Raw genomic sequence first — 14,928 nt, forward strand, 5'->3', positions numbered from 1 at the left:
GACAATTCAAGTTCAACGGAAGTTCGTTCCTAATTGGAGTGGTTGGTGCTGCTTCGATGCAGCTGCACCAAAATGGATTCAGCTGCATCCTCAACTTGTGATACTCGCAAGTGCACGAGCCGTTTGGTAGTATAGCATATGTAAGTGCGAGGTCGATCCCACGAGGATTGGTGATTGAATAATCCAATTCAGTTTTCCTACACAAAACAGAATAACAAGAAAGAAAATAAATAAAACAAGAAAGAAAGAAAAGAAAATAACTCAAGTAGATAAGTTCCCAAGTTCAATTAGATTAACGGATTGATTCTAGCTAAAGTATGATTAAGCCATGGTGTTTGGTCATAACCTTGTGTTCCTAATTCCCTAATTTGATCATTTGTTGTCTAACCTAAAACTAAGCATTAGGAACCCATTAAGCATAGAAGAACAATTTAAACAACCAAGCATGTATCTAATCCCTGTTGTCGAATGTCCATACATACTCTTCTTATCCATAGTTCAATTCGAATTAAAGCATGGTGTCTACTCTTAATTCAAACCAAGATAGCTAACATGCAAGCCTAAATGGTGATCAATCATTCAAACTAGCATATTAACTTATAAGCATAATGAATAAGAACAAAAACCATAATTGAAACAAAAACCATATTAACTTATAAGCATAATGCTGCCTTTGCTGCCAACCCATGTGGTTGTCTTTTGGTTGCCAACCCATGTGGTTGCCTTTTGGTTGCTGAAAAATGAGTTTTCTGAACCAGTCTTGGTGTAGGAAGGCCAGAGGTTTCAAAACGTATCCAATGGTGCTCAAATTTGGATATGTTATACTAGACACCCATTGGAACAACCTCTATGAAGAAAGTATTCCCATCGGAGCAGTAGAAGTGTGCGTTTTGGGCCTTGCAAGTTGGCAGCCGAACAGAGACTGGAATTGACTTCATTTCATTTCTTTGCTTTACATGCATGCACATGCTTTCTCTATAATAACTCCAGCATGTACCAACTTGCTCCTTTAGAATTTCATAGCTGGAATGCCTCCCCACTTCACTCATTATGTTGGATCCAAAGTCAGTTGCAGCATGGGTGAGGCACATGGCTTAAAGGAGGAGACAAGGCTCAAAGCTGGCAGCTGCAAATCCTCCTGAGCATGGTTCAGTGTTGGACGGGCTAAGGACTCCACATATGTTCAATTGGGCTGAAATTTGGATATGTTATACTAGACACCCAATTGAACAACTTCTATGAAGAATGTCTCCTCATCCGAATTGTCCAGATTGCTGAAATGAGACCTGCAAGGTGACTTACGAAACTGGACTGACAAGAAGTGTGGCCCAACTTTGGTTTTGTCTTTAAGCTCTTGCTCTTATCCCAATCAGCCCTTAACATGCATGGATTGCATCAAATGTGATCTCTTGCTATCTTAACCTACAAAACACACAAATAGAGGTAAGTGACTCAAAATAAAGAGAAACTAAGCAAAATCACTAAGTAAAGAAGGCAAGCAAGTGTATGAAATTATGGACTTATCAAAACCGAAAATGGATTAAAAGCACAAGTTTAACTCAATAACATAACCAAATCATAAGCTAGAAGGGTACAAATGATAAACAATTATGAACCGATCAATGGTGTATTCCATACTTCTAGCGATTGGATTTCACTCAAAACTCAACAAATGACTCCTCCCACCATATTATGATGTTGCCCAAGTTTGGGGCTCGATCCGAAATCAATAGATGTGAGAAATTGGACAATTCAAGTTCAACGGCAGTTCGTTCCTAATTGGAGTGGTTGGTGTATTCCATACTTCTAGCGATTGGATTTCTCTGAAAACTCACCAAATGACTCCTCCCACCATATTATGATGTTGCCCAAGTTTTGGGCTCGATCCGAAATCAATAGGTGTGAGAAATTGGACAATTCAAGTTCAACGGCAGATCGTTCCAAATTGGAGTGGTTGGTGTATTCCACACTTCTAGCGATTGGATTTCACTCAAAACTCACCAAATGACTCCTTCCACCATATTATGATGTTGCCCAAGTTTTGGGATCGATCCGAAATCAATAGGTGTTCCAAATTCGAAAATTCAAGTATAACGGCAGTTCGTTCCTAACTGGAGTGGTTGGTGTATTCCATACTTCTAGCGATTGGATTTCACTCAAAACTCACCAAATGACTCCTCCCACCATATTATGATGTTGCCCAAGTTTTGGGCTCGATCCGAAATCAATAGGTGTTCCAAATTGGACAATTCAAGTTCAACGGCAGTTCGTTCCTAATTGGAGTGGTTGGTGTATTCCATACTTCTAGCGATTGGATTTCACTCAAAACTCACCAAATGACTCCTCCCACCATATTATGATGTTGCCCAAGTTTTGGGCTCGATCCGAAATCAATAGGTGTTCCAAATTGGACAATTCAAGTTCAACGGCAGTTCGTTCCTAATTGGAGTGGTTGGTGTATTCCATACTTCTAGCGATTGGATTTCACTCAAAACTCACCAAATGACTCCTCCCACCATATTATGATGTTGCCCAAGTTTTGGGCTCGATCCGAAATCAATAGGTGTTCCAAATTGGACAATTCAAGTTCAACGGCAGTTCGTTCCTAATTGGAGTGGTTGGTGTATTCCATACTTCTAGCGATTGTATTTCACTCAAAACTCACCAAATGACTCCTCCCACCATATTATGATGTTTCCCAAGTTTTGGGCTCGATCCGAAATCAATTGGTGTTCGAAATTGGACAATTCAAGTTCAACGGCAGTTCGTTCCTAATTGGAGTGGTTGGTGTATTCCATACTTCTACCAATTGGATTTCACTCAAAACTCACCGAATGACTCCTCCCACCATATTATGATGTTGCCCAAGTTTTGGGCTCGATCCGAAATCAACAGGTGTGAGAAATTGGACAATTCAAGTTCAACAGTAGTTCGTTCCTAATTCGAGTGGTTGGTGTATTACATACTTCTAGCGATTGGATTTCACTTAAAACTCACCAAATGACTCCTCCCACCATATTATGATGTTGCCCAAGTTTGGGGCTCGATCCGAAATCAATAGGTTTGAGAAATTGGACAATTCAAGTTCAACGGCAGTTCGTTCCTAATTTGAGTGGTTGGTGTATTCCATACTTCTAGCGATTGGATTTCACTCAAAACTCACCAAAGGACCCCTCCCACCATATTATGATGTTGTCCAAGTTTTGGGCTCGATTCGAAGTCAATAGGTGTGAGAAATTGGACAGTTCAAGTTCAACGGCAGTTTGTTCCTAATTGGAGTTTTTGGTGTATTCCGTACTTCAATCAATTGGATTTCACTCAAAACTCACCAAATGACTCCTCCCACCATATTATGATGTTGCCCAGGTTTTGGGCTCGATCCGAAATCAATAGGTGTGAGAAATTGGACAATTCAAGTTCAACGGCAGTTTGTTCCTAATTGGAGTGGTTGGTGTATTCCATACTTCTAGCTATTGGATTTCACTCAAAACTCACCAAATGACTCCTCCCACCATATTATGATGTTGCCCAAGTTTTGGGCTCGATCCGAAATCAATAGGTGTTCCAAATTGGACAATTCATGTTCAACGGTAGTTCGTTCCTAATTGGAGTAGTTGGTGTATTCCATACTTCTAATGATTGGATTTCACTCAAAACTCACCAAATGACTCCTCCCACCATATTATGATGTTGCCCAAGTTTTGGGCTCGATCCGAAATCAATAGGTGTTCGAAATTGGACAATTCAAGTTCAACGGCAGTTCGTTCCTAATTGGAGTGGTTGGTGTATTCCGTACTACTAGCGATTGGATGTCACTCAAAACTCACCAAATGACTCCTCCCACGATATTATGATGTTGCCCAAGTTTTGGGCTCGATTCGAAATCAATGGGTGTGGGAAATTGGACAATTCAAGTTCAACGGCAGTTCGTTCCTAATTTGAGTAGTTGGTGTATTCCATACTTCTAATGATTGGATTTCACTCAAAACTCACCAAATGACTCCTCCCACCATATTATGATGTTGCCCAAGTTTTGGGCTCGATCCGAAATCAGTAGGTCTTCCAAATTTGACAATTAGAGTTCAACGGTAGTTCGTTCCTAATTGGAGTGGTTGGTGTATTCCATACTTCTAGCGATTGGATTTCACAAAATTCACCAAATGACTCCTCCCACCATATTATGATGTTGCCCAAGTTTTGGGCTCGATCCGAATTCAATAGGTGTGAAAAATTGGTCAATTCAATTTCAACGACAGTTCGTTCCTAACTGGAGTGGTTGGTGTATTCCATACTTCTAGCGATTGGATTTCACTCAAAACTCACCAAATGACTCCTCCCACCGTATTATGATGTTGCCCAAGTTTTGGGCTCGATCCGAAATCAATAGGTGTTCGAAATTAAACAACTCAAGTTCAACGGCAGTTCGTTACTAATTGGAGTGGTTGGTGTATTCCATACTTCAAGCGATTGGATTTCACTCAAAACTCACCAAAGGACTCCTCCCACCATATTATGATGTTCCCCAAGTTTTGGGCTCGATTCGAAATCAATGGGTGTGGGAAATTGGACAATTCAAGTTCAACGGCAGTTCGTTCCTAATTGGAGTGGTTCGTGTATTCCATACTTCTATCTATTGGATTTCACTCAAAATTCACCAAATGACTCCACCCACCATATTATGATGTTGCCCAAGTTATGGGCTCGATCCGAAATCAATAGGTGTGAGAAATTGGACAATTCAAGTTCAACGGCAGATCGTTCCAAATTGGAGTGGTTGGTGTATTCCACACTTCTAGCGATTGGATTTCACTCAAAACTCACCAAATGACTCCTTCCACCATATTATGATGTTGCCCAAGTTTTGGGATCGATCCGAAATCAATAGGTGTTCCAAATTCGAAAATTCAAGTATAACGGCAGTTCGTTCCTAACTGGAGTGGTTGGTGTATTCCATACTTCTAGCGATTGGATTTCACTCAAAACTCACCAAATGACTCCTCCCACCATATTATGATGTTGCCCAAGTTTTGGGCTCGATCCGAAATCAATAGGTGTTCCAAATTGGACAATTCAAGTTCAACGGCAGTTCGTTCCTAATTGGAGTGGTTGGTGTATTCCATACTTCTAGCGATTGGATTTCACTCAAAACTCACCAAATGACTCCTCCCACCATATTATGATGTTGCCCAAGTTTTGGGCTCGATCCGAAATCAATAGGTGTTCCAAATTGGACAATTCAAGTTCAACGGCAGTTCGTTCCTAATTGGAGTGGTTGGTGTATTCCATACTTCTAGCGATTGGATTTCACTCAAAACTCACCAAATGACTCCTCCCACCATATTATGATGTTGCCCAAGTTTTGGGCTCGATCCGAAATCAATAGGTGTTCCAAATTGGACAATTCAAGTTCAACGGCAGTTCGTTCCTAATTGGAGTGGTTGGTGTATTCCATACTTCTAGCGATTGTATTTCACTCAAAACTCACCAAATGACTCCTCCCACCATATTATGATGTTTCCCAAGTTTTGGGCTCGATCCGAAATCAATTGGTGTTCGAAATTAAACAATTCAAGTTCAACGGCAGTTCGTTCCTAATTGGAGTGGTTCGTGTATTCCATACTTCTATCTATTGGATTTCACTCAAAATTCACCAAATGACTCCACCCACCATATTATGATGTTGCCCAAGTTATGGGCTCGATCCGAAATCAATAGGTGTGAGAAATTGGACAATTCAAGTTCAACGGCAATTCATTCCTAATTGGAGTGGTTGGTGGATTCCATACTTCTAGCGATTGGATTTCACTCAAAACTCACCAAATGACTCCACCCACCATATTATGATGTTGGCCAAGTTTTGGGCTCGATCCGAAATCAATAGGTGTGAGAAATTGGACAATTCAAGTTCAACGGCAGTTCGTTCCTAATTGGAGTGGTTGGTGTATTCCATACTTCTAGCGATTGGATTTCACTCAAAACTCACCCAATGAGTCCTCCCACCATATTATGATGTTGCCAAAGTTTTGGGCTCGTTCCGAAATCAATAGGTGTATGAAATTGGACAATTCAAGTTCAACGGCAGTTCGTTCCTAATTGGAGTGGTTGGTGTATTCCATACTTCTAGCGATTGGATTTCACTCAAAACTCACCAAATGACTCCTCCCACCATATTATGATGTTGCCCAAGTTTTGGGCTCGATCCGAAATCAATTGGTGTGAGAAATTGGACAATTCAAGTTCAACGGCAGTTTGTTCGTAATTGGAGTGGTTGGTGTATTCCATACTTCTAGCGATTGGATTTCACTCAAAACTCACCAAATGACTCCTCCCACCATATTATGATGTTGCCCAAGTTTTGGGCTCGATCTGAAATCAATAGGTGTGAGAAATTGGACATTTCATGTTCAACGACAGTTCGTTCCTAATTGGAATGGTTGGTGTATTCCATACTTCTAGCGATTGGATTTCACTCAAAACTCACCAAATGACTCCCACCATATTATGCTGTTGCCCAAGTTTTGGGCTCGATACGAAATCAATAGGTGTTCCAAATTGGAAAATTCAAGTATAACGGCAGTTCGTTCCTAACTGGAGTGGTTGGTGTATTCCGTACTTCTAGCGATTGGATTTCACTCAAAACTCACCAAATGACTCCTCCCACCATATTATGATGTTGCCCAAGTTTTGGGCTCGATCCAAAATCAACAGGTGTGAGAAATTGGTCAATTCAATTTCAACGACAGTTCTTTCCTAATTGGAGTGGTTGGTGTATTCCATAGTTCTATCGATTGGATTTCACTCAAAACTACCCAAATGACTCCTCCCACCATATTGTGTTGTTGCCCAAGTTTTGGGCTCGATCCGAATTGAATAGGTGTGAGAAATTGGTCAATTCAATTTCAACGACAGTTCTTTCCTAATTGGAGTGGTGGGTGTATTCCATACTTCTAGCGATTGGATTTCACTCAAAACTCACCAAATGACTCCTCCCACCATATTATGATGTTGCCCAAGTTTGGGGCTCGATCCGAAATCAATAGGTGTGAGAAATTGGACAATTCAAGTTCAACGGCAGTTCGTTCCTAATTGGAGTGGTTGGTGTATTCCATACTTCTAGCGATTGGATTTCACTCAAAATATACCAAATGACTCCTCCCACCATATAATGATGTTGCCCAAGTTTTGGGTTCGATCTGAAATCAATAGGTGTTCCAAATTGGACAATTCAAGTTCAACGGCAGTTCGTTCCTAATTGGAGTGGTTGGTGTATTCCATACTTCTAGCGATTGGATTTCACTCAAAATTCACCAAATGACTCCTCCCACCATATTATGATGTTGCCCAAGTTTTGGGATCGATCCGAATTCAATAGGTGTGAAAAATTGGTCAATTCAATTTCAACGACAGTTCGTTCCTAACTGGAGTGGTTGGTGTATTCCATACTTCTAGCGATTGGATTTCACTCAAAACTCACCAAATGACTCCTCCCACCATATTATGATGTTGCCCAAGTTTTGGGCTCGATCCGAATTCAATAGGTGTGAAAAATTGGTCAATTCAATTTCAACGACAGTTTTCTTTCCTAACTGGAGTGGTTGGTGTATTCCATACTTCTAGCGATTGGATTTCACTCAAAACTCACCAAATGACTCCTCCCACCATATTATGATGTTGCCCAAGTTTTGGGCTCGATCTGAAATCAATAGGTGTGAGAAATTGGACATTTCATGTTCAACGGCAGTTCGTTCCTAATTGGAGTGGTTGGTGTATTCCATACTTCTAGCGATTGGATTTCACTCAAAACTCACCAAATGACTCCCACCATATTATGCTGTTGCCCAAGTTTTGGGCTCGATCCGAAATCAATAGGTGTTCCAAATTGGAAAATTCAAGTATAACGGCAGTTCGTTCCTAACTGGAGTGGTTGGTGTATTCCGTACTTCTAGCGATTGGATTTCACTCAAAACTCACCAAATGACTCCTCCCACCATATTATGATGTTGCCCAAGTTTTGGGCTCGATCTGAAATCAATAGGTGTGAGAAATTGGACATTTCATGTTCAACGGCAGTTCGTTCCTAATTGGAGTGGTTGGTGTATTCCATACTTCTAGCGATTGGATTTCACTCAAAACTCACCAAATGACTCCCACCATATTATGCTGTTGCCCAAGTTTTGGGCTCGATCCGAAATCAATAGGTGTTCCAAATTGGAAAATTCAAGTATAACGGCAGTTCGTTCCTAACTGGAGTGGTTGGTGTATTCCGTACTTCTAGCGATTGGATTTCACTCAAAACTCACCAAATGACTCCTCCCACCATATTATGATGTTGCCCAAGTTTTGGGCTCGATCCAAAATCAACAGGTGTGAGAAATTGGTCAATTCAATTTCAACGACAGTTCTTTCCTAATTGGAGTGGTTGGTGTATTCCATAGTTCTATCGATTGGATTTCACTCAAAACTCCCCAAATGACTCCTCCCACCATATTATGTTGTTGCCCAAGTTTTGGGCTCGATCCGAATTGAATAGGTGTGAGAAATTGGTCAATTCAATTTCAACGACAGTTCTTTCCTAATTGGAGTGGTGGGTGTATTCCATACTTCTAGCGATTGGATTTCACTCATAACTCACCAAATGACTCCTCCCACCATATTATGATGTTGCCCAAGTTTGGGGCTTGATCCGAAATCAATAGGTGTGAGAAATTGGACAATTCAAGTTCAACGGCAGTTCGTTCCTAATTGGAGTGGTTGGTGTATTCCATACTTCTAGCGATTGGATTTCACTCAAAACTCACCAAATGACTCCCACCATATTATGCTGTTGCCCAAGTTTTGGGCTCGATCCGAAATCAATAGGTGTTCCAAATTGGAAAATTCAAGTATAACGGCAGTTCGTTCCTAACTGGAGTGGTTGGTGTATTCCGTACTTCTAGCGATTGGATTTCACTCAAAACTCACCAAACGACTCCTCCCACCATATTATGATGTTGCCCAAGTTTTGGGCTCGATCCGAATTCAATAGGTGTGAAAAATTGGTCAATTCAATTTCAACGACAGTTTTCTTTCCTAACTGGAGTGGTTGGTGTATTCCATACTTCTAGCGATTGGATTTCACTCAAAACTCACCAAATGACCCCTCCCACCATATTATGATGTTGCCCAAGTTTTGGGCTCGATCTGAAATCAATAGGTGTGAGAAATTGGACATTTCATGTTCAACGGCAGTTCGTTCCTAATTGGAGTGGTTGGTGTATTCCATACTTCTAGCGATTGGATTTCACTCAAAACTCACCAAATGACTCCCACCATATTATGCTGTTGCCCAAGTTTTGGGCTCGATCCGAAATCAATAGGTGTTCCAAATTGGAAAATTCAAGTATAACGGCAGTTCGTTCCTAACTGGAGTGGTTGGTGTATTCCGTACTTCTAGCGATTGGATTTCACTCAAAACTCACCAAATGACTCCTCCCACCATATTATGATGTTGCCCAAGTTTTGGGCTCGATCTGAAATCAATAGGTGTGAGAAATTGGACATTTCATGTTCAACGGCAGTTCGTTCCTAATTGGAGTGGTTGGTGTATTCCATACTTCTAGCGATTGGATTTCACTCAAAACTCACCAAATGACTCCCACCATATTATGCTGTTGCCCAAGTTTTGGGCTCGATCCGAAATCAATAGGTGTTCCAAATTGGAAAATTCAAGTATAACGGCAGTTCGTTCCTAACTGGAGTGGTTGGTGTATTCCGTACTTCTAGCGATTGGATTTCACTCAAAACTCACCAAATGACTCCTCCCACCATATTATGATGTTGCCCAAGTTTTGGGCTCGATCCAAAATCAACAGGTGTGAGAAATTGGTCAATTCAATTTCAACGACAGTTCTTTCCTAATTGGAGTGGTTGGTGTATTCCATAGTTCTATCGATTGGATTTCACTCAAAACTCCCCAAATGACTCCTCCCACCATATTATGTTGTTGCCCAAGTTTTGGGCTCGATCCGAATTGAATAGGTGTGAGAAATTGGTCAATTCAATTTCAACGACAGTTCTTTCCTAATTGGAGTGGTGGGTGTATTCCATACTTCTAGCGATTGGATTTCACTCATAACTCACCAAATGACTCCTCCCACCATATTATGATGTTGCCCAAGTTTGGGGCTTGATCCGAAATCAATAGGTGTGAGAAATTGGACAATTCAAGTTCAACGGCAGTTCGTTCCTAATTGGAGTGGTTGGTGTATTCCATACTTCTAGCGATTGGATTTCACTCAAAACTCACCAAATGACTCCCACCATATTATGCTGTTGCCCAAGTTTTGGGCTCGATCCGAAATCAATAGGTGTTCCAAATTGGAAAATTCAAGTATAACGGCAGTTCGTTCCTAACTGGAGTGGTTGGTGTATTCCGTACTTCTAGCGATTGGATTTCACTCAAAACTCACCAAACGACTCCTCCCACCATATTATGATGTTGCCCAAGTTTTGGGCTCGATCCGAATTCAATAGGTGTGAAAAATTGGTCAATTCAATTTCAACGACAGTTTTCTTTCCTAACTGGAGTGGTTGGTGTATTCCATACTTCTAGCGATTGGATTTCACTCAAAACTCACCAAATGACCCCTCCCACCATATTATGATGTTGCCCAAGTTTTGGGCTCGATCTGAAATCAATAGGTGTGAGAAATTGGACATTTCATGTTCAACGGCAGTTCGTTCCTAATTGGAGTGGTTGGTGTATTCCATACTTCTAGCGATTGGATTTCACTCAAAACTCACCAAATGACTCCCACCATATTATGCTGTTGCCCAAGTTTTGGGCTCGATCCGAAATCAATAGGTGTTCCAAATTGGAAAATTCAAGTATAACGGCAGTTCGTTCCTAACTGGAGTGGTTGGTGTATTCCGTACTTCTAGCGATTGGATTTCACTCAAAACTCACCAAATGACTCCTCCCACCATATTATGATGTTGCCCAAGTTTTGGGCTCGATCTGAAATCAATAGGTGTGAGAAATTGGACATTTCATGTTCAACGGCAGTTCGTTCCTAATTGGAGTGGTTGGTGTATTCCATACTTCTAGCGATTGGATTTCACTCAAAACTCACCAAATGACTCCCACCATATTATGCTGTTGCCCAAGTTTTGGGCTCGATCCGAAATCAATAGGTGTTCCAAATTGGAAAATTCAAGTATAACGGCAGTTCGTTCCTAACTGGAGTGGTTGGTGTATTCCGTACTTCTAGCGATTGGATTTCACTCAAAACTCACCAAATGACTCCTCCCACCATATTATGATGTTGCCCAAGTTTTGGGCTCGATCCAAAATCAACAGGTGTGAGAAATTGGTCAATTCAATTTCAACGACAGTTCTTTCCTAATTGGAGTGGTTGGTGTATTCCATAGTTCTATCGATTGGATTTCACTCAAAACTCCCCAAATGACTCCTCCCACCATATTATGTTGTTGCCCAAGTTTTGGGCTCGATCCGAATTGAATAGGTGTGAGAAATTGGTCAATTCAATTTCAACGACAGTTCTTTCCTAATTGGAGTGGTGGGTGTATTCCATACTTCTAGCGATTGGATTTCACTCATAACTCACCAAATGACTCCTCCCACCATATTATGATGTTGCCCAAGTTTGGGGCTTGATCCGAAATCAATAGGTGTGAGAAATTGGACAATTCAAGTTCAACGGCAGTTCGTTCCTAATTGGAGTGGTTGGTGTATTCCATACTTCTAGCGATTGGATTTCACTCAAAACTCACCAAATGACTCCCACCATATTATGCTGTTGCCCAAGTTTTGGGCTCGATCCGAAATCAATAGGTGTTCCAAATTGGAAAATTCAAGTATAACGGCAGTTCGTTCCTAACTGGAGTGGTTGGTGTATTCCGTACTTCTAGCGATTGGATTTCACTCAAAACTCACCAAACGACTCCTCCCACCATATTATGATGTTGCCCAAGTTTTGGGCTCGATCCGAATTCAATAGGTGTGAAAAATTGGTCAATTCAATTTCAACGACAGTTTTCTTTCCTAACTGGAGTGGTTGGTGTATTCCATACTTCTAGCGATTGGATTTCACTCAAAACTCACCAAATGACCCCTCCCACCATATTATGATGTTGCCCAAGTTTTGGGCTCGATCTGAAATCAATAGGTGTGAGAAATTGGACATTTCATGTTCAACGGCAGTTCGTTCCTAATTGGAGTGGTTGGTGTATTCCATACTTCTAGCGATTGGATTTCACTCAAAACTCACCAAATGACTCCCACCATATTATGCTGTTGCCCAAGTTTTGGGCTCGATCCGAAATCAATAGGTGTTCCAAATTGGAAAATTCAAGTATAACGGCAGTTCGTTCCTAACTGGAGTGGTTGGTGTATTCCGTACTTCTAGCGATTGGATTTCACTCAAAACTCACCAAATGACTCCTCCCACCATATTATGATGTTGCCCAAGTTTTGGGCTCGATCCGAATTTAATAGGTGTGAAAAATTGGTCAATTCAATTTCAACGACAGTTTTCTTTCCTAACTGGAGTGGTTGGTGTATTCCATAGTTCTATCGATTGGATTTCACTCAAAACTCCCCAAATGACTCCTCCCACCATATTATGTTGTTGCCCAAGTTTTGGGCTCGATCCGAATTGAATAGGTGTGAGAAATTGGTCAATTCAATTTCAACGACAGTTCTTTCCTAATTGGAGTGGTGGGTGTATTCCATACTTCTAGCGATTGGATTTCACTCATAACTCACCAAATGACTCCTCCCACCATATTATGATGTTGCCCAAGTTTGGGGCTCGATCCGAAATCAATAGGTGTGAGAAATTGGACAATTCAAGTTCAACGGCAGTTCGTTCCTAATTGGAGTGGTTGGTGTATTCCATACTTCTAGCGATTAGATTTCACTCAAAATTCACCAAATGACTCCTCCCACCATATAATGATGTTGCCCAAGTTTTGGGTTCGATCTGAAATCAATAGGTGTTCCAAATTGGACAATTCAAGTTCAACAGCAGTTCGTTCCTAATTGGAGTGGTTGGTGTATTCCATACTTCTAGCGATTGGATTTCACTCAAAATTCACCAAATGACTCCTCCCACCATATTATGATGTTGCCCAAGTTTTGGGCTCGATCCGAATTCAATAGGTGCGAAAAATTGGTCAATTCAATTTCAACGACAGTTCGTTCCTAACTGGAGTGGTTGGTGTATTCCATACTCCTAGCGATTGGATTTCACTCAAAACTCACCAAATGACTCCTCCCACCATATTATGATGTTGCCCAAGTTTTGGGCTCGATCCGAATTTAATAGGTGTGAAAAATTGGTCAATTCAATTTCAACGACAGTTTTCTTTCCTAACTGGAGTGGTTGGTGTATTCCATACTTCTAGCGATTGGATTTCACTCAAAACTCACCAAATGACTCCTCCCACCATATTATGATGTTGCCCAAGTTTTGGGCTCGATTCGAAATCAATGGGTGTGGGAAATTGGACAATTCAAGTTCAACGGCAGTTCGTTCCTAATTGGAGTGGTTCGTGTATTCCATACTTCTATCTATTGGATTTCACTCAAAATTCACCAAATGACTCCACCCACCATATTATGATGTTGCCCAAGTTTTGGGCTCGATCCGAAATCAATAGGTGTGAGAAATTGGACAATTCAAGTTCAACGGCAGTTCATTCCTAACTGGAGTGGTTGGTGGATTCCATACTTCTAGCGATTGGATTTCACTCAAAACTCACCAAATGACTCCTCCCGCCATATTATGATGTCCAAGTTTGGGGCTCGATCCGAAATCAATAGGTGTGAGAAATTGGACAATTCAAGTTCAACGGCAGTTCATTCCTAATTGGAGTGGTTGGTGGCGATTGGATTTCACTCAAAACTCACCAAATGACTCCTCCCACCATATTATGATGTTGCCCAAGTTTTGGGCTCGATCCGAAATCAATAGGTGTTCGAAATTGGACAATTCAAGTTCAACAGCAGTTCGTTCCTAATTGGAGTGGTTGGTGTATTCCATACTTCTAGCGATTGGATGTCACTCAAAACTCACCAAATGACTCCTCCCACCGTATTATGATGTTGCCGAAGTTTGGGGCTCGATCCGAAATCAATAGGTGTGAGAAATTGGACAATTCAAGTTCAACGGCAGTTCGTTCCTACTTGGACTGGTTGGTGTATTCCATACCTCTAGCGATTGGATTTCACTCAAAACTCACCAAATGACTCCACCCACCATATTATGATGTTGGCCAAGTTTTGGGCTCGATCCGAAATCAATAGGTGTGAGAAATTGGACAATTCAAGTTCAATGTCAGTTCGTTCCTAATTGGAGTGGTTGTTGTATTCCATACTTCTAGCGATTGGATATCACCCAAAACTCATCCAATGAGTCCTCCCACCATATTATGATGTTGCCAAAGTTTTGGGCTCGTTCCGAAATCAATAGGTGTATGAAATTGGACAATTCAAGTTCAACGGCAGTTCGTTCCTAATTGGAGTGGTTGGTGTATTCCATACTTCTAGCGATTGGATTTCACTCAAAACTCACCAAATGACTCCTCCCACCATATTATGATGTTGCCCAAGTTTTGGGCTCGATCCGAAATCAATTGGTGTGAGAAATTGGACAATTCAAGTTCAACGGCAGTTCGTTCGTAATTGGAGTGGTTGGTGTATTCCATACTTCTAGCGATTGGATTTCACTCAAAACTCACCAAATGACTCCTCCCACCATATTATGATGTTGCCCAAGTTTTGGGCTCGATCTGAAATCAATAAGTGTGAGAAATTGGACATTTCATGTTCAACGGCAGTTCGTTCCTAATTGGAGTGGTTGGTGTATTCCATACTTCTAGCGATTGGATTTCACTCAAAACTCACCAAATGACTCCCACCATATT

The sequence above is a fragment of the Prunus avium genome, chromosome 2, assembly GCF_965620075.1.
Source record: "Prunus avium chromosome 2, drPruAviu1.hap1.1, whole genome shotgun sequence".
NCBI classification, from domain to species: Eukaryota; Viridiplantae; Streptophyta; class Magnoliopsida; order Rosales; family Rosaceae; genus Prunus; species Prunus avium.